The 24,414-nt window shown below is 41.8% G+C and overlaps 1 long non-coding RNA gene across 1 annotated transcript in view; it reads left to right on the top strand.

Moving 5' to 3' along the window:
* Positions 1–5,295, top strand: part of LOC138658255 (uncharacterized) — a 30,316-nt gene extending 25,021 nt beyond the window's left edge. The window contains exons 2-3 of the long non-coding RNA XR_011317415.1: positions 4,955–5,064; positions 5,163–5,295. This is a non-coding gene — a long non-coding RNA (uncharacterized lncRNA). The remainder of the gene's footprint in view (positions 1–4,954; positions 5,065–5,162) is intronic.
* Positions 5,296–24,414: the final 19,119 nt, after the last annotated feature.

Genomic DNA, 24,414 nt, shown 5'->3' with positions numbered 1-24,414 from the left:
TACACAAGACTAAAGGGACGAAACTGAATAAGGGAACAACAACTATAGTAGAATAAGGTCTAATGCAGGCAATTTTCTTCTTATGCAATGCTCCTATCTGGAGCTCTACTTATTCTGTGATGACTTGAACGACTTTGGATAGGTCCTTTGCTTCTACAGATGATGCTAGAGGTTTCAGACTGGAATCTGGTAGCAATCCACTATGGCCTGCTGCAGTAAATTTCCCGCTGAACCAGAGTCTTGATGAACTGGATACTTCCACAGGAAACGGACACGTTCAGAGTCATTGGGGAAGTATTTCCACTCCCACTCAGGGAAGCTTCACCTTCTGGTCCTAGGTTTTGGAATTTTTCAGACCTCTCTGGACAGCAAGGAATGAAATGTTCCATGCTACAACAGCAGAAGCACACTCCATTGGCATGATCACATTCCGGCTGCTGCACCACCAGCCTTACACGATCGACCTGCAAGGGCTCAGAGTAGATAGCAATCTCGGGAAAGGGGAAACATGTGGTCCCTGGAAAGACAGAGCCAAACGCAATGATTTCCTCTCGCGTGTCAGCTCTCTGTTCGGCTCATGGAACCTTAGGTTGAGCCAGATTGCAAGTGAAATCAATTTGTCTAGACTAGCAGGGATGTTACGACTAGCCAATTTGTCCTTGATCCTTCTGGATAATCCCTTTAAAGGGAAGGTGCCGTGATTTTAATATTTGTATTAATAATTATTGATTATACAATCAATTATTTTTAACACAAAATTAAATTAATTACTTTAACCCCTTCACGACCCAGCCTATTTTGACCTTAAAGACCTTGCCGTTTTTTGCAATTCTGGCCAGTGTCCCTTTATGAGGTAATAACTCAGGAACGCTTCAACGGATCCTAGCGGTTCTGAGATTGTTTTTTCGTGACATATTGGGCTTCATGTTAGTGGTAAATTTAGGTCAATAAATTCCGCGTTTATTCGTGATAAAAATGGAAATTTGGCGAAAATTTTGAAAATTTCGCAATTTTCACATTTTGAATTTTTATTCTGTTAAACCAGAGAGTTATGTGACACAAAATAGTTAATAAATAACATTTCCCACATGTATCCTTTACATCAGCACAATTTTGGAAACAAATTTTTTTTTTGCTAGGAAGTTATAAGGGTTAAAATTTGACCAGCGATTTCTCATTTTTACAACGAAATTTACAAAACCATTTTTTTAGGGACCACTTCACATTTGAAGTCAGTTTGAGGGGTCTATATGGCTGAAAATACCCAAAAGTGACACCATTCTAAAAAATGCACCCCTCAAGGTACTCAAAACCACATTCAAGAAGTTTATTAACCCTTCAGGTACTTCACAGCAGCAGAAGCAACATGGAAGAAAAAAATGAACATTTAACTTTTTAGTCACAAAAATTATCTTTTAGCAACAATTTTTTTATTTTCCCAATGGTAAAAGGAGAAACTGAACCACGAAATTTGTTGTCCAATTTGTCCTGAGTACGATGATACCTCATATGTGGGGGTAAACCACTGTTTGAGCGCACGGCAGGGCTTGAAAAGGAAGGAGCGCCATTTGACTTTTTGAATGAAAAATTGGCTCCACTCTTTAGCGGACACCATGTCACGTTTGGAGAGCCCCCGTGTGGCTAAAAATTGGAGCTCCCCCACAAGTGATCCCATTTTGGAAACTAGACGCCCCAAGGAACTTATCTAGATGCATAGTGAGCAGTTTGAACCCGCAGGTGCTTCACAAATTGATCCGTAAAAATGAAAAAGTCCTTTTTTTTAACAAAAAAATTATTTTAGCCTCAATTTTTTCATTTTCACATGGGCAACAGGATAAAATGGATCCTAAAATTTGTTGGGCAATTTCTCCTGAGTACACCGATACCTCACATGTGGGGGTAAACCACTGTTTGGGCACATGGTAATGCTCGGAAGGGAAGGAGCGCCATTTGACTTTTTGAATGAAAAATTATCTCCATCGTTAGCGGACACCATGTCACGTTTGGAGAGCCCCTGTGTGCCTAAACATTGGAGCTCCCCCACAAGTGACCCCATTTTGGAAAGTAGACCCCACAAGGAACTTATCTAGATGCCTAGTGAGCACTTTAAACCCTCTGGTGCTTCACAAATTGATCTGTAAAAATTAAAAAGTACTTTTTTTCACACAAAAATTATTTTTGCCTCAATTTTTTCATTTTCACATGGGCAATAGGATAAAATGGATCCTAAAATTTGTTGGGCAATTTCTCCCGAGTACGCCGATACCTCATATGTGGGGGTAAACCACTGTTTGGGCACACGGCAGGGCTCGGAAGGGAAGGCGCGCCATTTGACTTTTTGAATGGAAAATTAGCTCCAATTGTTAGCGGACACCATGTCGCATTTGGAGAGCCCCTGTGTGCTTAAACATTGGAGCTCCCCCACAAGTGACCCCATTTTGGAAACTAGACCCCCCAAGGAACTTATCTAGATGCATATTGAGCACTTTAAACCCCCAGGTGCTTCACAGAAGTTTATAACGCAGAGCCATGAAAATAAAGAATAATTTTTCTTTCCTCAAAAATTATTTTTTAGCCTGGAATTTCCTATTTTGCCAAGGGTAATAGGAGAAATTGGACCCCAAATATTGTTGTCCAGTTTGTCCTGAGTACACTGATACCCCATATGTGGGGGTAAACCACTGTTTGGGTGCACGGCAGGGCTCGGAAGGGAAGGCACGCCATTTGGCTTTTTAAATGGAAAATTAGCTTCAATCATTAGCGGACACCATGTCACGTTTGGAGAGCCCCTGTGTGCCTAAACATTGGAGATCCCCCACAAATGACCCCATTTTGGAAACTAGACCCCCAAAGGAACTAATCTATATGTGTGGTGAGGACTTTGAACCCCCAAGTGCTTCACAGAAGTTTATAACGCAGAGCCATGAAAAAAAAAAAATATTTTCTCAAAAATGATCTTTTAGCCTGCAATTTTTTATTTTCCCAAGGGTAACAAGAGAAATTTGACCCCAATAGTTGTTGTCCAGTTTCTCCTGAGTACGGTGATACCCCATATGTGGAGGTAAACTACTGTTTGGGCACATGCCGGGGCTCGGAATTGAAGTAGTGACGTTTTGAAATGCAGACTTTGATGGAATGCTCTGCAGGCTTCACGTTGCGTTTGCAGAGCCCCTGATGTGGCTAAACAGTAGAAACCCCCCACAAGTGACCCCATTTTGGAAACTAGACCCCGAAAGGAACTTATCTTGATGTGTGGTGAGCACTTTGAACCCCCAAGTGCTTCACAGAAGTTTATAATGCAGAGCCGTGAAAATAATAAATACGTTTTCTTTCCTCAAAAATAATTATTTAGCCCAGAATTTTTTATTTTCCCAAGGGTTACAGAAGAAATTGGAACCCAAAGGTTGTTGTACAGTTTCTCCTGAGTATGCTGATACCCCATGTGTGGGGGTAAACCACTGTTTGGGCACACGTCGGGGCTCAGAAGGGAAGTAGTGACTTTTGAAATGCAGACTTTGATGGAATGGTCTGCGGGCGTCACGTTGCGTTTGCAGAGCCCCTGGTGTGCCTAAACAGTAGAAACCTCCCACACGTGACCCCATTTTGGAAACTAGACCCCCAAAGGAACTTATCTAGATATGTGGTGAGCACTTTGAACCCCCAAGTGCTTCACAGACGTTTACAAACGCAGAGCCGTGAAAATAAAAAATCATTTTTCTTTCCTCAAAAATGATGTTTTAGCAAGCATTTTTTTTATTTTCACAAGGGTAGCAGGAGAAATTGGACCCCAATATTTGTTGCCCAGTTTGTCCTGAGTACACTGATACCCCATATGTGGGGGTAAACCACTGTTTGGGCGCACGCCGGGGCTCGGAAGTGAGGGAGCACCATTTGACTTTTTGAATACAAGATTGGCTGGAATCAATGGTGGCGCCATGTTGCGTTTGGAGACCCCTGATGTGCCTAAACAGTGGAAACCCCTCAATTCTAACTCCAACACTAACCCCCCCCACACCCCAAACCCTTATCGCAACTGTAGCCATAACCCTAATCACAACCCTAACCACAACCCTAATTCCAACCCTAACCCTAAGGCTATGTGCCCACGTTGCGGATTCGTGTGAGATTTTTCAGCATCATTTTTGAAAAATCCGCGGGTAAAAGGCACTGCGTTTTACCTGCGGATTTCCAGTGTTTTTTGTGCGGATTTCACCTGTGGCTTCCTATTGAGGAGCAGGTGTAAAACGCTGCGGAATCCGCACAAAGAATTGACATGCTGCGGAAAATACAACGCAGCGTTTCCGTGCGGTATTTTCCGCACCATGGGCACAGCGGATTTGGTTTTCCATAGGTTTACATGGTACTGTAAACCTGATGGACCACTGCTGCGAATCCGCAGCGGCCAATCCGCTGCGGATCCGCAGCCAAATCCGCACCGTGTGCACATAGCATAATTCTAAAGGTATGTGCACACGCTGTGGAAAACGCTGCGGATCCGCAGCAGTTTCCCATGAGTTTACAGTTCAATCTAAACCTATGGGAAACAAAAATCGCTGTACCCATGCTGCAGAAAAACTGCACGGAAACACAGCGGTTTACATTCTGCAGCATGACACTTCTTTCTGCGGATTCCGCAGCGGTTTTACAACTGCTCCAATAGAAAATCGCAGTTGTAAAACCGCAGTGAAATGCGCAGAAAAACCGCGGTAAATCCGCCATAATTCCGCAGCGGTTTAGCACTGCGGATTTATCAAATCCGCAGCGGAAAAATCCACAGAGGAACAGAGTACGTGTGCACATACCATACCCTAACCCTAACCCTAACCCTATTCTAACCTTAGTGGAAAAAAAAATTCTTTATTTTTTTATTGTCCCTACCTACCTATGCTTAACTCCAACTCCCATAACATCTTTCTCACCCATTCGATCTCTAACAGTTCGATTAACTTTTTAGATCTGAAGATTTTTGTGAGGGGTAATCGACTGGCGACGGACTTGTTTCGGAAACCTACAGCGATGAATGCGCTTCTTGAATTTAACAGCTTCCATCCCTGGCATACCAAGGTGGGTGTCCCTACGGGGCAATTTCTGCGCATTAGACGCAACTGTACGTTGGATCAGGATTTCCTAACACAAGCTCGCGAATTGACGGATCGTTTTAGACAGAGGAGCTACCCGAAACGTGTGGTTTCCACGGCTTTTCAGCGTGCAAGACAAAGGGACCAGGCTTCCCTGCTGACCTCGGTTGGACGCCCTTGGCAACGACAAACAAGATTCATCACGGAGTTCAACGACAATTGGGGACAGGTAAGAGCCATCCTTACTAGACACTGGCCGGTGCTACAAACAGATACTCAAACAACACAAATCATCACTAGCAGGCCACTCTTGACATCTAGAAGGGCCCCGAACTTGAGACAGCTGCTGACCAGGAGTCATTTTTCTAGGCCCACGGTTAGATTAAATAGGGGCATCATTCTGAAGGGGTCATTCCCTTGTGGGGAATGTAATGTCTGTCCCTTTATGGTGCCCACCCAAGACGTATTTATTCATCCTACCAACTCCAGTACACATGCCCTAAAAGCATACATTAACTGTAAGACCAGGAATGTTATTTATGCTCTTGTATGCCCTTGTAACAGGATCTACGTGGGGCAAACGTCTCAAGAATTACGAAAAAGATCACAGAAGCACATTTCCACCATACGTTTGGCAGCCACAGATCAAGCTAAAGGTAAAATACTTACCCCTGTGGCAGCACACTTTTTATCGACTCACAGGGGCTCCCCCACTAATATCAAAATTGTGGGGTTACAGAGAGTCTTTTGTGGTGAAAGGGGTGGCAATATACACAGCCATCTTTTGCGCATGGAATCCAGGTGGATTTTTGACCTTCAGGTGGTTACACCACTGGGACTCAATGAAGAGCTTCTCTTCACGGGATTCCTTGGATAGATTATCAGCACGAACCTGGGCGTATGTGATCTTGTGGATATTTGCCTCCTCTCCTGATTACTTGCCCTTTATTTCTCCCAGGGAAATTGATGGCACATGGAATGAGATGACGTGAACGCATAATGGACACCATCACTTTGGGAACTACTGTTCAATCCTGGAGGCCAGTATCGACCCACAGCGCTTCAAGACATTGGATCACAGACAAACTGATGGATGGTGGATGTGGATGGTGACTTAGGAGAACAGAAGCACATTGGAAGCGGATGGAACTAGTTCCAGTTTCTACAATATGGCAATTATAGCCATATTCATCCTTCATTTGGACAGTTCAAGGACTGATTTAGTCTGACCTACATTAATAGAGTCTTACGAAGGACCTTCACGGGAGAGGTTCCTTTACTATCGGGGCCTGAATGCGTGGGTGTCTTAGCACTTTGGGGCTATTGTAGCAGGAGGATATACATCGATTTAACTAACTGTGCATGTATGTGTAAATGAGTCATTTCAAATAAATAAATTATATATGCTTTTCATTAATGTATGTGGCGTTCCCTTTTTGGGACACACCGTGGTGGGTTTATTACCACCTTATTATGGACTTAGATACACCGTGGTGGGTCAATAATCAATTACTAATCATTATCTTATTATGGATTTTGATGGGCACAATATCATGCACTGTATGCATATATATGTCTATGTACATCTATGGATTACTGCTATGTATATATCCTCTGCCTATTAACAGGTTTTCCCCTTCAGGTGATATGGTTTCATTGGTGCTCCATTTGGTGTTACCATAGCTTATACTAATATACTTTTTTCTGCTCCCTTCTAAACCTCCTATGAGCGTTCTCTCTTCCCTTTGCTAGATCAGCATATTTCCCTTGGGTTAGCCGCTATATTTATCCCCTCAGCTCTACTCCCTCACCACCGATTACATCTTATGTTCCCTTTACTTTTTGCTTCGTCCGGCCGGCCTGGGACAGCGCATGCGCAACGCGATCCTATCAGGAATCGCGGTGTGCGCACGCGCAGTGTACCCGATGGACGCTGCACTACTTCCGGCATTATGCCTGTGTATCCGACATGGCGCGTGCGGTGCTCCTTTCCCCCGCTCTTCCTGGCGCCTCCTGATGTTCCACACACAGCGGTATGTAATGATTGCGATTTTGTGTTCTACATATACCTGTTCAGTACACCTTTGGTCACTTCCCCTGACGAAGCTGCTGCGGCAGCGATACGCGTGGTGCCTGCTCTCACCATACCCCCTGTATCTCTTTGGGCTATCTTACCGATTCCTCCACTTGCCACATGGAGACTTAATTTTGGCTGATTACCCTGTACCACCAATATTGCTCTTTTCTATCAGCTTCATTCATGCCGTCATCTGACCATCGACAGGTTGTATATATTTTGATGGCCCTGGGTATTATTACCTAAACTTCACCACGCTGTACATATATACGGGCAGTAAGGGCACCTGTCCTGCATGGATGGCTTGTTCAGACACAGCCTTTAGGGTCTTTCCATGTGGGATCTTGTATATGGAGTATATAGATTGATTTGGAGGTATTTATTATGCCAGTGGCACATTTATTAGGCTTCTATTTGCCTTGGGGTATAGTGTATGTATAGATGTGTATATCCTGTTTTAAATGTTTTTAATATGTTTTTTGTGCGGTTGTGCATACCATATGAGTCTGTCCTTTTCTCGGCTCTTGACCTGTTGTGACATACAGACTCGGTATTGCACCCCCTTATGCTTATTAGCTTACATAGGATATTGGTGCGCCCCCATTTCTTTTTCATTTGCCTACCTATGGGGGTGACAAAGGGGGGGAGGTCATTTATTATTTTTTTTATTTTGATCACTGTGATAGATTATATCTCAGTGATCAAAATGCACTTTGGAACGAATCTGCCGGCCGGCAGATTCGGCGGGCGCACTGCGCATGCGCCCGCCATTTTGGAAGATGGCGGCGCCCAGGGAGAAGACGGACGGACCCCGGCAGGATCGGTAAGTATGATGGGGTGGGGGGGAGCACGGGGGGGGATCGGAGAATGGGGGGGTGGATCGGAGCGTGGGGGGGTGGATCCCTGCTCCCCCTAGTGTTTAAAAGTGGAAATGCCAAACCTTTTCAAATTATTTTTCATATTTTACTAAGTTATAAACAAATGATAATATTTTTTAAGAAAATGTAAACACTAATTCTTTACAATTTTTCAATTGCTGGAAAAAATTTTTTTTGATGGCACCTTCCCTTTAAGAATGTGGCTACCAATGCTTCATAATTCCAACCTCGTTTGGAAGACACGGTGCGGACTGTACGGCATATTGACATACTGACAGATTTCCATTAAACAGTCTGAGAAGGGAAGATGCAGTAGTGGCTACATGATTAGGCTCATCAAAGACTTTTAGAAAAATATTTAGAATTGAGAGTCCTCAGTGGTTGGTCTAACACGGTACCAAGATATATTTCTTTCCTGTATCAAAATGGAGGATACCAGAATGTACCGCATCTTTATGGAACTAAAACCACTTCTGAAAATCAACCACTGAGGACTCTCAATTCTAAATATTTTTCTATCCACTGGCTAACACGGTGCCAAGATATATTTATTTCCTGTATCAAAATCAAAGACTTTTAGGAAGACAACCTGGCAGGCCTCTAGATCCGTGATCACAGGGTCCCATCCCTCCCACAAGGTGTTGAGCCATGCTATGGTTTCTCAATCAAGGTGGGACATCAGGAGTCCCACTTTTGCCCGATCAGACAGAAACTGATGGGCCAAAAGTTTATAGTGCACAGTGCATTGGTTCAAGAATCCACAATACTGCTTGGAGTCTCCGTTGAATCGTGGTGAAGCTGAAAAATGAAGATTAACTCCCGGAGCATAGTTTGCAGGCAGAGTAGACTCAGCCACAGCTGCTGTAACTTGAGCTGGAGCAGAAGAAGCAGCCATGGTCAGGTCATCTAACGGGTATTCACAGTCCATAAATAAGACAAGTTCAATGTGGACTTCGGGATTGGTTCATATTCAGACTCACAGGTCTAGGAAAAAGGTTCAGGTACAGCCGACGTGGCTTCAGGATTCAGGTTCGCTGGAGCAGCTTCAGGATCACATACACACTACACAAGACTAAAGGGACAAAACTGGATGGGGAATAACTATAATAGGCTGAGGATGAGGGACCTGGCAAAATACAGTTGCACATACAAACTACCACTAAGTAACTATAGGGGTTATCAAGGCACCTTCCTCTTGGGGAGGAGCTTTTTATACAAGATGCCTCCCAGCAATTGGCTGGGGAAATCATTGCAAGTGCCACGGGAAGCCTGTGTGGCATGCACAGGGGAAGGAGGGGGGTGGGAGCAAAAGAATGCTGCTACTGCAGAGGCGGTGAGCATGTAGGCATTCCTGCATGCAGAGAGCTATGGAATGGCAATGGATGTTACAGGCAGAAGCCAAAAGTAGAAATATTACCTCTTTGACTGCTTGTCAGTGGCCTTTCACCCAACTAAACCAGTTCTTTTGCTTTGCACCGATGAGAGACAAACAACTCCAAACGCATATTCGCAAATGGAGTTTCTGGTTTGACTTCTTATTCTAAATCATGTGACTATGTTCTTAAAGGGTCTATATTGACTTTTGAATTGCTATGTCCAATAGTTGGCACTATAGTTCCTGTCCTCTATCTCTCTGAAGTAGCTGTTTGCCTATTTAAATTCTTTAGGGAACATTGTGTGGCCTACAACATGGCACTCAATACAAAAATACCATTAACCCCTTAGACCAAGAGCAGCAGAGAAGAGGTGGAGCCCTTTTGCTATAATTTTTTAAACAGATAACCCTTTTAAATATAAAAAATATACATAGGCATAACTAAATATAAAAGAAATTGCTTCATACTATTCTCTAATGATACAGTACACTAAAGTATAATGTATATCTAGGCAAATATATTAGGTGTGAGATAAATGAGCACATTAAATGAGAGCATTGGCATGCTTGTTTGAAATTTTTAAGCTATAAGAAGTCTAGTATGCTTACATTTTCATATCCAATTAATTTAATAGATTGAAGTACATTGAATCATACATAATTTTAATTTCCGGAACGTATAACATGTTGGATTCCTGACCTATTTTATTATATACCAAGATACCTCACAACTCATGAGATACACTAATTTTGAAAAGACTACAACAGCTGTTAAAAATTACATTAAAATAACCCTAAAGTTTATAATATTCATTTCCCCCCACAAAGATTAACAATGATATTCTATTTTTCTTTTTGTGGAAAATGTTTTTACTTTTTTATTTCTTCAAAGAAGCTGCAGTGACTTGTATCATTCATCTATTTTATATTTCATTTTCTTTTAAAGGGACTCTGTCACCTGAATTTGGCGGGACTGGTTTTGGGTTATATGGGCGGAGTTTTCGGGTGTTTGATTCACCCTTTCCTCACCTGCTGGCTGCATGCTGGCTGCAATATTGGATTGAAGTTCATTCTATGTCCTCCGTAGTACACGCCTGCGCAAAGCAATCTTGCCTTGTGCAGGTGTGTACTATGGAGGACAGAGAATGAACTTCAATCCAATGTTGCAGCCAGCATGCAGCCAGCGGGTAAGGAAAGGGTGAATCAAACACCCGAAAACTCCGCCCATATGACCCAAAACCAGTCCCGCCAAATTCAGGTGACAGGTTCCCTTTAACTAGCTTTATGAATGTTATGGGGTTGTTCCACATATATTTTTTTACAACCTCTGAAGGTAAATCTTGTTAATAAAGGGATGTCTGGAGATCCTCTTTATCCAATGGAAGAGAGAGCATCTTCAAAGAGAGTTTTCAAGTTGGTGCACCAGACTTTCCTTTATATTACACATATGCTATCCCTATCTATTAGAAAGGTTCCTTGGCTGATTACAATTAATTAAAGAGAACCTATCAAGTCCCCCATACCCTTCAATTGAGCAGAATTCACATATACATTACTAAATTCCCTGCCTCACCAGCCTTTTATAATATTAGTCACATAAATCCATGTTTAAAAAAGTATTTAAAAGCTCCATTTTTCTTATGTTAATTAGACTTTTGACAAGTTGATGGGGCATTAGTTTTCTCAGACTAATCTGCCCTCTTTGCATATTAGCACGTCCCTGTGGGAGTGATAACATGATTTGCAAGACTCAACCTCATCACTTCCCGGCTTCAAAGGTGCTCTGTGCATGACTAGAAGTGCAGATGACAGCTCACGCACATCTTGTGCACTTTTGGTCATGCGCAGTGCGCCTCTGAAGCTGGGAAGCGTGCACCCAGCATCAGAGGCACAATGATGTTGCCAAATAGAACCACATCAGATTTGCAGGTAGCTGGTGATGATGTCGTCTCTCGAAAATCATGTTATATCAACCCCTTAGGGACATGATAACATGCAAAGAGGGCCATCTAGTCTGGGGAAACTAACGCCCCATTGACTAGTCAAAGCCCTATTTAACATAAGAAACAATGAGCTTATAAATACTTTTTTTAAAACATCAATTTAAGTGACTAACTTTTGAATGGGCTGGTGGGAATTTAGTAATACACATAAGCATGCTGCTGAGTTGGGGGACATGAAAGGCTCCCTTTAAGTGTAATTTGTGAGGAATCCAGGCAATCCAGTCACACAAGCCGATCCAGTGATGACAGCGAGTGATCAGCGACCAAAAAATGGTTCTGATCATTCCACAACGACCAACGATCTCCCAGCAGGGGCCTGATCGTTGGTCGCTGTCACACATAACCAGATCGTTAGCGGGATCATTGCTACGTCACCAAAAGCGTGACGTTGCAACGATATCGTTAATGATATTGTTATGTGTGACTCCAGCTTAAGAGAAGAGTCCGGGCGAGGGTAGAAAGGCCCATTGAATGGCTTTTCCCAGCTCGACTTGATCGATAGAGTTCTCACTGTTTAAGATTAAAATTTATCTCATGATGGTTTATATTTCCTTTGGAATTATTTTAGTCTACGTCTCAATGATAATTAAAATGTAAGTTTTCAGAATTTTTTTCTTTTCAGTTAAGGAACAAAGCAATGCACTAGTTTTTGTTTGGAGCACCATAACTGTGATGATTATTGACTCTGAGTGTTCTGTCATACAGCACTGACATATAGCAAGATTAGAGATATCTTACTGTCTGGCTTGTAATATTCTGTCACCTCAGGGCCTTCATATTACATTGTTTATGATAATAGTCTGATTAAGAAGGAATATGGTAATAGAGGACAGACACTGCAATGACTGTCTGACTGTATGAATGGAGCCACAAATCCAACACAAACCACATGTAGACAGTCTCCTCATCCTGCATCTGGCCTTAAACCATTTCCTTCACATTGTGGATCCCAGATGAAAATCTATGAGGCGTGTTTACTTTTCAGCCAAATGACTGGAGCATCTTAACATTCATCTCTTTATAAGCTTTTCTGGTTGTAGAAATACACAAAACTCAATATACAATTTTCAAAAGAAGCAAAAGTGTAATTGATTAACATTAAATATTCCCAAAAGGATGTTTCAGCCTGGTGTGATTGGTGTGCTGATAGATAATCAAGAGATGATACATCAACAAGGTGTCTGTTGTGGTGCAATTGCCACCAGACAAGAAGTGATTCCAACCAGAATGGAGGTAAAAATACAGAGTATATTAATAATCAATTTAAAAGAAAATTATTACTATTATTTGGCCGACAGTCATCTAATGTGTATGGCCAGCCTTACAGTTTAGTAATGCAACGTTTCTTGGTGAGCCCATAACAAACTGCCTTGTATTATAATTTATGAAGATATCAAACATATCAATCATTATTTGGTAATAGACATCCTTAGCAATTGGTCTCTACTGATTTGGGATACAAACCCAACCTTTAGTGCTTTGAGTACTTATAGCACAGTGCAGGACAGTGGCCGTGGGCGAGGCTTTGACTCTTTTCTTTTGTCTCAGGAGACTGTGTTCACTCCTAGGTTTCCTTGGCTTCCATCCTCTTTACGTACATGGCCGAATGGGCTCTCTGGACCATATATAATATGGCTGGATTGGTCGCCATTTCTGACAGTCCCATACTCCTGAGGGCCTGTAGGAACTTGAAACATTTTACTCTTTGTCATTCCATACTCTGACTCACCAGAATTGGGCGGCCCTAGGTACGTCTGCCTCCCGACGAGGTGGCATATCCACAGGTGCCTCCTCTGCCTGAGACTGGGTCCTGGAGCCTGCAATTGTGAATCAGCTCCTCTGGTCATCTTCTTGGAGGAACTGAAGGCGTTCTCCTTTCTGTAGGCTTGGCCCCTACTAGAGGGAGCTGGCATTGATGTAGACCTTGTGTCTGGTCCATTCCTCCATGACATATCTGACACCCTGTTCATCATCATAATGCCTCACTCTGCCTTCGGTAATCTGTTAGGCAAGCTCCTCTCCTTCAGGACTAGACCCCCTGATCCCTCCTTTTTAGCCTGGGTCACTCTCACAATCCATTCCTCTAGCGACATGATGGCTGAGTATTACCTCCAATTTTGGGCAAGGTGCTTCTGATGTTGGAGGGGAGACCTTTGCAGTCAGAGATGGAATGTCCAGCCTGGGTGGGGGACTCACAGGACACTGGCCCAACAAGGCTTTGAGGTGTATGGCCTGTCCTCAGGCCAAAGGCTGAGCTGGAATGTTGTCTTCTTCCTCCAATTTGGAGCAGAAAGGTCGGGCGGCTGACATGTGCCTGAAACAGCCGCGGGTGGAATCGTGATTCACTCACGGCTGTTAACATGTTAAATGATGCTGTCAAACGCTGACAGCGGCATTTAACACGCACGCCCAGGAAGCGCTTCATTACCTCCTCCCATCAGCGCCCATGTCACATGACAGCGGGTCGACTATGGGTTGGCATGACAACTCGGGGTCAGCAGGATACCCCTGTCATTGTCATTGCTGGATCGCTATGAGCATCGCCTGGTGGTTGGCGGGTCATAGCAAGTAGCAAGTGAGCATATCTGCTAAATTGAGCAGGACTACAGCCCTATGTAGCAGAGGCAATTGACCAAATGCAGCTTCTAGTCTCCCATGAAGACTATTGACGCAAGTAAAAAGTAAAAGAAATGTTTTTAAAAATATTAAATTTTTTTTTTAAAATATAAGTTCTATTACATAACATGGAAAATCCAATGGTGTCCTTCAAAAGTGCAACTCGTACAGCAAAAAACAAGCCCTCACATGGCCATTTTGACAAAAAAAAATAAAAAAAGTTATGGCTCTGGAAAGAAGGAGAGCAAAAAATGAAAATGGAAAACCAAACATACCCCTGGTCATTAAGGGTTTAAACTTACTTATACAGCGCCATTAATTCCACAGCGCTTTACAGATATTATCATCACTGTCTCCATTGCGATACACAATCTAAATTCCCTTTCAGTATGTCTTGGGAGTGTGGGAGGAAAATGGAGAACCCGGAGGAAACCCGTGCAAACTCGGGGAGAACATACAGATTCCTTGCTGTTGTTGTCGTTGGTGGGATTTTCTCCCAGAACCCTGGGGTTACAGACCAATAGTGCTCACCACTGAGTGACTAAGACAAAGGAGCAAGAACCAACTCTCGTTGCACTGATTTTTTTTTGGATCTGGCCACAAAGTCTCTTCTGAGGTCTGTCTAATAGGGCTGGAAAGTCTGAGAATACACAAAGCATTAGTAGATAGTTACAATTACTGCTTTTGATTAAATAGCTGTCAGGATGCTGTTAAAGTTTGAGGACTTTAGTAGAAGAGACAAGTGCGCGCTCTCAAACAAGGCAACGGTTACAATAAATAAATGTAGAAAACAACAGAACATAGAAATGGAACAACTAATTTCAGTATGACTTAAAATTCTAGGGTGATTACTGACAGACAACTGTCCCTAATTTACCTGAATGCATAAATGACTTGTGTGGAGACATATGTCGGGAAATAACTGCTGCTGTTACATCTGCAGGGAGGTTATCCAGGCTTGCTTTGCAACTTAAGACTTTCCAGCACTTCATTGTAACCAGAATGCTATTGTACATTCTATTACAGGAAAACTTGCTTTACCTTATCAGCAGTCTAAGGGGTTGTTCCATGTAGTGAATCCTTGTTAGAGTTTCTCCTATCGTGAAGTGATTGTATGTAAGGGGTCCTGTAATTGGAAATCCCTGACTTTTCTTTCTGGGGCTAGCTATTGGCACCTGCAGATTTCCCTTGCAATGATGCTGCGGAGTAGAAGCAGACACAGACAGAAGAGGGCCCCTGTCCAAGTACCAATCAGCATATGGACCCATTGCAGTCTCATAGCTCATCATAATGCACAGCTGCATCTGCTTTGGAGGTGGATGTGGACCCACTTACTTGGGGGGCCTTGTATGACTGCCCAGTTGCACCAATGGTATGTCTGTTCCTGCTGCAGGGGAAATGCTATGTAATTAATAATAATAATAATAATAATAATCTTTATTTTTATATAGCGCTAACATATTCCGCAGCGCTTTACAGTTTATGCACACATTATCATCGCTGTCCCCGATGGGGCTCACAATCTAAAAATCAGTATTCATGGAAATTAGCAGGATACCAGTATGGGTGTAGTTGGCGTCACAGGTTCAAAATCTTTCCCACCACAATGTATGCCCATGATACAAATATTGGTGTAGAGGATTGGCCATTTATACTGGTATTTTCATACACTGCAGTGTCTGGGTGCCATTTTTACGTCTGCACCTCACCTTTTACCTCTGTATACCACAAACTGTTATACAGTATGCAAATATTAGGTAATGAGGTACTTTTCATTTTTATAATTTGAGCCCAGTATCATTTTGAGCTCTTTATTCAGAATTTCTCAAGATACTAGAAATGTAAATTGGCTTACAATACCATATTTTGTATTCTTATATCATTTGACGGATGTTATTGCGTGTCAGATGAAGGTAACATTGACCTGTCCACCCTTAAAGCTGTGGAGCATCGGCTACAGCTCTAGCAAGCATAGTACTGTGCAGGCAAGTAGTTCTATATTATCATAAGATGGAATAATTCCACCACAAAAGGATGTCTACAGCAGCCGACCAAGAAATAGACGTAAGGTAATACTGAGTTCTTGTTGCCAATCAAGACTGTAAATTAAGAAAATAGAATGTAAATGAAGATAAACTGTTCCTCAATTAAAGCGAATTTCCTGAAATTTAAACCAAGTGCACAATGACTTGTAATAAAACCTGAGTGCTCATTAATATGCATGCCACATCTGTTAATATGTACCAGATGTTTCAGAATTTATGATCAAAACACTAGCTAAAATACAATGGCAAAAACCTGTAAGTGATCTTTGGGCAGTCCATGTGCAATGTACAAAATGCCCATTTCTGCATTTTTCTGCATTATTACCTATTACCTCAGATGCTCACAAACATAGGGGCAGATGTCCTAATAAAAATAAGCTGGGAATTTAGTGCACATGTAGGGCACCACGATGGTTAAAGGGAACCTGTCACCCTGAAGATGCAGTCTAATCTGCAGGCCCCAGGTTATAGAGCAGTTGGAGCTGAGCAGATTGATATATAATTTTATGCAAAAAGGTTTAGTATAACCTGTATTTTTATCATTTAGAGCTATGGTTTTTGGTCCCGTAGGAGGTCCTCTCAGTGAATGACAGGTTTCTCTGTAGGTGTGCATACAGATATAGCTGTCAATCACTAATAGGACCGCCCACTGAACAAAAAATCCCATAAAGTGGTTTAAATTAATAAAACACAAGTTACACTGAATCTTTTCTCAGAAAACAATCTATCAATAAACACTGCTCACTCCGCTCTATAACATGGTGCCTGCATGTTGGACTGTATTTTCATGCTGACAATTTCTTGTTAATGGCTTAAAACACGTCTTGTTCATTAACCCCTTCAACCACCTTGGGTTTTTCCATTTTTCAGTTTCCATTTTTTGGACCCCTACTTCTCAGAGCCAGCCATAACTTTTTATTTTTCCATCAACGAGTTGTAATTTTGAATGACAGCATTGGTTTTCTCATATAGTGTACTGGAAAATGGGAAACAAAAATTAAAAGAGCAGTGAATATGCAAAAAAAGTGCAATTCCACAATTGTTTTTTGTTTCTTTTACCATGTTCACTAAATGCTAAAACTGACCTGACATTATGATTCTCTAGGTCATTATGAGTTCATAGATATAAAACATGTATAGGTTATTTTTTATTTATGTGGTGAAAAAAAAAATTCAAAGTTTCTGCCCCCCCAAAAAGTTGCCATTTTCTGAGACCCGTAGCGTCTCCATTTTTCATGATCTGGGGCTGGGTGAGGGCTTATGTTGTTAGTACCGAGCTGATGTTTTTATTGATACCATTTTGGTGTAGATACAATCTTTTGATCGCCTGTGATTACATTTTAATGCAATGTTGCGGCGACCAAAAAAATTTAATTCTGGCGTTTCGATTTTGTTTCTCGTTACGACGTTTACAGATCGGATTATTTCTTTTAATATATTGATAAATCTGGCGTTTCTGAACACGGAGATACCAAACATGGGTCTTTTTTTAAATTTGTATTGCTTTATTTTGCATGGGGCGAATGGGGGTGATTTTATATAAACTTTTATATATACAGCTCTGGCAAAAATTAAGAGACCAGTGGCCACTGCAAAATATTCAGTTTGTCTGATTTTTCTCTTTATAAGTATATTTTTGAGTAAAATGTAATTTTTTTTATATATTCTATAAACTACTAACAACATGTCTATAAATTTCCAAGCAATAAATTTTGTATTTTTTTTCTGAAAAATAGAAATCTTCAAAATTAAAAAAAAAACTCAGTGCTTCCAGACCTGAAATAATGCAAAGAAAACAAGTTCATAATCATTTAGAAACAACAATACTAATGTTTTAACTCTGGAAGAGTTCAGAAATCAATATTTTGTGGAATAACCATGATTTTTAATCACAGCTTTCATGCGTCTTGGCATGCTTTCCACCAGCCTTTCACACTGCTCCTGGTGCAAGAATTTAAGCAGTTCTTCTTCGTTTGATGGCTTGTGACTATCCATCATCCTCTTGATTGCATTCCAGAGGTTTTCAATGGGGTTCAGGTCTGGAGATTGGGCTGCTCATGACAGGGTTTTGATGTGGTGGTCTCTTAATTTTTGCCAGAGCTGTATATATATTTTTTTATATTTTTAAAAACATTTTTGTTTACTTTACACTTGCTTCAATACTCTCCATGGGAGACTAGAAGCTGTGATCATCTGATCGCTTGTGCTACACAGAGCAGGGCTCCATTTTTCATTTGTTTCCTGCAGATCCCAAATTGTCATGCCAACCCTTCGGCGACCCTCCATCATGAGACATGGGCGCCAATGGGCAGGATTAGTGATGCACTTCCAGCACGCATATGTTAAGTGTCACTGTTGGAGATTGACTGCGGCATTTAGAATGTTGCAGCCACGGGTGGATCGCGCTTCCACCCTCAGCTATTAAGGGCACATGTCAGCTAATTAAATCAGCTGACATGAGCCAGAAAAGTTGCGGGCTCATCGTCGGAGGCTGCAGCATACAGGGAGGTAACCTTAGACATACCTATATGTCTAAACTTGGAAAGGGGTTACTAGCCACTTGCAATGTGTCTAGAAAAAGAGTCAAAATCATAAAAATCGGCGTAATTATGAGTATACAGCATTTTTGGGGTTAAAAAAATCTTGTAAATGTTCAAAAGGGAACTGTACTTTCAACAAACTTTGCATCAATGAAAAGTATATAATCAAAGAAATATTTTTTCTCCACTTATCAGACACTTTTGCTCCCATCTCTCTATCCCAGCTGTATTATACAGCCAGCATCTGCATGTAACATCAGCGTTTGAAGCTAAGTTCCAATCACTGTTGTTAATCTCTTAAATACCGCAGTCAATGTACAGTATGACAGCAGCATTTAAGGTATGCGGTCCTAAGGATGCTCTGTTCTTGCTGCACATAAGACCCTGAAAAGTAAACAAGGGTTGCTGACAAGTTACCTTGGGCCTGATGAAGTCCCTCAAAGTTGCCATGTCATGAATTCATCGATATACTGCAATGCTGTTTTATTGCAATATATAGTTAAAAGAAAAAAAGGGGGTTGGTACCGTGTTAGCCAGTTGAAAAAATAATGCTCTCAGCTCTCAGTGTGAAAAACAAGATAATCTTGTAGTTACGAAACAGACATGAGCGAATATTTCAATATTCGGATTGGCTCACGATCGTTAATTTGCAATATTTGTCAATTTAATTGTCGATTAAATCGCCGAATATAGCTGAACATACACAGCACAAAAGCCAGTGTTTCCCAAGCTGTGTGACAGCGTTGGAAACACCTGCATAGCGCTTCTGAGAGCCACGGTTCTCACGCTGTCCGAAGACAGCGTGAGCGCTCAGCTGTGATTGGAGGTAAAAAGTTTACCTCCGGTCACTGGTGTCAGCTGATGGGACTACAGCTCCCATCAGCTGCCACTAATAACAGTGAGAGCAGGAGTGGCGAATGGGAGCCGCTCCTGCGCTGTAAATAAATAATTAAAAAAAAACCCTGCATGGGTTCCCCTGTAGTTTTGATAACCAGCCATGCAATACTCAGAGCTGGGGGCTGCAACCCTATGCTGTCAGCTTCAGCAAGGTTAGTTATCAAGAATAGAAGGTTCCACATGCCGTATTTTTAATTATTAAATAATTTAAAAAATCATCATGGGGTCCCCATTTTTGACAACCAGCCTTGCTAAAGCAGACATCTGGGGGCCGGTATTCTCAGGCTGGCAAGTGGCCATGGATATTGTCCCTTCAGCCTAAAAATAGCATCTGCAGCTGCCCAGAAAAGGCATATTTATTAGACTCGCCAATTCTGGCACTTTGCCCAGTTCTTCCTACTTGCTCTGTAGCGGTGTTAAGTGGGGTTCATGATTGTGGGGTTGATGTCACCTTTGTATTATCAGGTGACATCAAGCCCACATCTTAGTAATGTCTATAAGCCACCTATCCATTACTAATCCTATAGTTACATGGTAAATAAGACACAGCCAGAATAAAGTCCTTTTTTGTTAGAAATAAGACTAAACACAGTTTTCCATTTTATTTAAAAACAACAAGCACAGTTATACTCATCTAATGCCTAATTCCACAGAAGCTCTCATTATCCAGTAATAAAACTAAAATAAAAACAACAATATACCATACCTTTCTGTCATTCTGTCCCACACCGTAATCCATGTCTAGGGGATTAATAGTTTTCAACCTGGACAGTGCAAAGATGCAACTGTGCAGGTTGAGAACCACTGGGGAATGAACATAATTGAGGTTACGTCTGGTCACTGAGGCTGTGTTCCCCTATATATATATACAGTGGGCACAGAAAGTATTCAGACCCCTTTAAATTTTTCACTCTTTGTTTGATTGCAGCCATATGGTAAATTCAAAAAAAGTTCATTTTTTTCTCATCAATGTACACTCTGCACCTCATCTTGACTGAAAAAACATAAATGTTGTGATTTTTGCAAATGTATTACAAAAGAAAAACTGAAATATCACATGGTCATAAGTATTCAGACCCTTTGGCCAGTATTGAGTAGCAGCACCCTTTTGAGCTAGTACAGCCATAAGTCTTCTTGGGAATGATGCAACAATTTTTTCACACCTGGATTTGGACATCGTCTACCATTCTTCCTTGCAGATCCTCTCCAGTTCCATCAGGTTGGATGGTGAACGTTGGTCTCTCCAGAGATGCTCAGTTGGGTTTAGGTCATGGCTCTGGCTGGGCCAGTCAAGAATGGTCACAGAGGTGTTCTGAAGCCACTCCTTTGTTATTTTAGTTGTGTACTTCGGGTCATAGTCTTGTTGGAAGGTGAACCTTCGGCCAAGTCTAAGGTCCAGAGCACTCTGGAAGAGGTTTTCATCCAGGATATCTCTGCACTTGGCCGCATTCATGTTTCCTTCAATGACAACCAGTCGTCCTGTCCCTGCAGCTGAAACCACCCCCCATAGCATGATGCTGCTACCACCATGTTTCACTGTTGGGATTGTATTGGGCAGGTACTGATCAGTGCCTGGTTTTCTCCACACATGACAGACTGAAACTCTCAGCTGTCAGCTTCAGCAAGGCTGGTTATCAAGAATGGAGGGGTCCCCATGCTGTTTTTTTGAATTACTTAAATAAATTATAATAAAAAAGGCTTGGGGCCCCCCCATTTTTGACAACCAGCTTTGCTAAAGCAGACACCTGGGGGCTTGTATTCTTAGGCTGGTAAGGGGCCATGGATTTTGACCCCCCCAATCTAAAAATAGCAGCCCACAGCCACCCAGAAAAGGCACATCTATTAGATACGCCAATTGTAGCACTTGGCCAAGCTCTTTCCATTTGCAGTGTGGCAGTGGCAAATGGGGTAATATTTGTGGGTTTGATGTCACCTTGCATTGTCTAGTGACATCAAGCCCATGGATTAGTAATGGAGAAGCATCTATAAGACACCTATCCATTATTAATCCTATAGTTGTATAAATAAACAGACAACAAGTATAAAGTCTTTTGCTTGAAATAAAAATAAAACACGTTTCCATTTCTATTTTAAAATAACAAACACAGTTATACTCACCTAACGCACAGTTCATGGAAGCCCTCCTTTCCTGTAATAATACAAAAATAAAAAAATCAGTATGTCTCACCTGTCAGACATTCTATCCAATGCTGTAATTCATGTCTGGTGATAAACAGAGAATCACTGATGAATGAGCTGCTGCGAGAGCAGCATCAATGAGCAGCGTTGACCTCATCAACTGTGAGAAAAAGTCACTGAGTTCACCTTATGATTAGAGATGAGCGAATATGTTCAGGTTCCTCCTTATTTGGCAAGCTATAGCATTTACCTAATAAGATGCAGAGGGAACCTGGATACCTGGATCGCTGTTTCTGATGAGCTGTCTGGTGCCACAGCTGCACGTGTCGCAGCTGTATCATAGTCACAACACATAAATGGAGAGCCTGTTTGTTGGGTTCTCCATGCATGTGTTGTGACTGTGAAACAGCTGTATTCATGGGAGTACACTACTCCCATCAGCCTACACCTGCTTCCGATAATAACAGTGAGAGCAGGGGAGTATTCATGAGCGGCTGCCTGTGCTATAAATAAATAGAGCATATCGCTAACTGTTCCGCTGCTTCCCAGGTGCCGGTTCGTGTAACACTGGTGACACATAGATGTCATCCGTGTGCCATCCATGTGCACCTGTGCTGGACATTTTGCAGCCTGTGCTGCTGTTAAACAATGGACATGTCAGCGTATTTTGCCAACAGACACGCGGTCCGTGGAAACACACTGACATGTGTACCGACCCAATCACTTGAATGGGTCTACGTGTGTAAGTGTCTCTTCACGTTAAAACTGTCACCACAAGTACCGGAAACACTGACGTCTGAAAGAGGCCTAAGATAGTACTCTATGTCCTGCCAAATCATACCTTCATCCTTCTTTTTCCAACTTCTTATTGCATGTTTTTAAAGGCACATTACACAGTCAGGTTTCTATTCATATTGATCACCGATCAACGATATATGAAGTTGATTGATGCTAGTTGAAAGATGCACATTTTATTGGGTCCACTCTAGTTGAAGTGTTGTTCCAGCACCTAAAATGAATTTTCTAAATATGTATCCTTATACCCTAACCAATTTTGTAATTTGCTGTATTACACAATAATGTACATGTTTCAATATATATCAAACCAGAAATGTGTTTTTTTTCTATACTTCCTGTGATGTTTCATTTGAAAGGAATCTCAAATGTGACGTCACAGGTGGCTGGGACTACACTCACTACCCGCAGCTTACATTGTGCTGCGGCTACTGTCTAGTATCATGCATTGCAGTCCTCTCTGAAGATCGTGGATCCATGGTGATGGAAGATGTGGGAGTGGTGAGTACAGCAACGGCTCCTTGCTTCTAGCCCGTATACAAATAGTAATTAGGGTGTGACACTAGAGTCACTTAACTGATTTTATTATCTTCTCCTTATGGCTATTCATTTGAGGGTTGTGCTAGAAGCTGTGGGGTGGTGCTGGTGCCACTCACTGCTTCTATTCCTGCTGATCTTCTTTCAGTTTGAAGCTACAGTGGCAGAGGAGATAGAAGCAGAGTGCCGGTGCTGCACTTATCTCTCCTGCAGCATGTGTCACCCAGGATCCAATATGTTTTCAGAGGTCAGCAATGCAAGAAACCAGTAAGTAACTGCAGTGCTGCCCAAATTATGTCCTGTTCCAGGAGGAGCAATGGACACTGCAGAGAGCACAACCCCTGCTTCCTGTGCTATCACGTTTGAGGCTACTCTCAAATGAATTGCCACAGGAAGTAAAGAAAAAAAAAACACATTTAGGGATTAGCTAGATAAAAAAAAGTGTAGGGTATTGTGTAAAAGCAAAATAACAAAAGTGGATAGGGTAGAAGGATAGATATTTAGAAAATAAATTTTAGTGCCAGACCACCCGATTAATTACATGGTAACACAATCCCCACCTTTCCCAATAAAATAAGACACAAACACAGGATTTACTTTGGAATATAAATTGGCCGTGGCGTTTATTTTTTGAGTAACTAAACAAATAATTTAATTTGATAATAATAACCAATACATCCTTTTGTGTAAAATTTCCATAGACAGAATAAACTTCACCATATAAAGTCCAAATCCACCCAAAATCAGGGCGATATTCCCACAAAAATAAACGCACGACTAGAACAAGGGAATACAGAAAAAGGGGGAGGGCGGGTGGGATCTTCAAAAGTTTCTTGAGGTAACTGTGCTGAGCGCACCCAAAACAGCTGATTTATAGGAAAATGACCCCCCCCCCCCGCTCAGGGTCATCCACCAATGAAAGTCCATAAAAATTGCGGGAAGCACATCTGGCATAAACACAAATTTGCCCAGCAACAAACCTGCTCATGCATGGCACAGCTTACCAGGGCAATAAAATTAACCCTTGAAGGGATCCAAAACTGTTCATAAAAACACATACATAAAATAACCTGGTGGCCGTGTTATCATGTGCCCCCCCTAAGATTTCACTAAGGGGAGGGCGTTCATGGTAACACAATCCCCACCTTTCCCAATAAAATAAGACACAAACACAGCATTTACTTTGGAATATAAATTGGCCGTGGCGTTTATTTTTTGAGTAACTAAACAAATAATTTAATTTGATAATAATAACCAATACATTCTTTTGTGTAAAATTTCCATAGACAGAATAAACTTCACCATATAAAGTCCAAATCCACCCAAAATCAGGGCGATATTCCCAAACGCCAAGCCTCATCGAGGCAAGGCACCCCCAAACGCCCCAGCCAGTTCTCAATAATGGCCTGGAGATCTAAATTGAAGATATCCAGG

The sequence above is a fragment of the Ranitomeya imitator genome, chromosome 1 (assembly GCF_032444005.1).
Source record: "Ranitomeya imitator isolate aRanImi1 chromosome 1, aRanImi1.pri, whole genome shotgun sequence".
In the NCBI taxonomy this organism is placed as follows: domain Eukaryota; kingdom Metazoa; phylum Chordata; class Amphibia; order Anura; family Dendrobatidae; genus Ranitomeya; species Ranitomeya imitator.
Note: the sequence above shows the minus strand (reverse complement) of the source record. Positions and strands in the feature narration are given on the sequence as shown.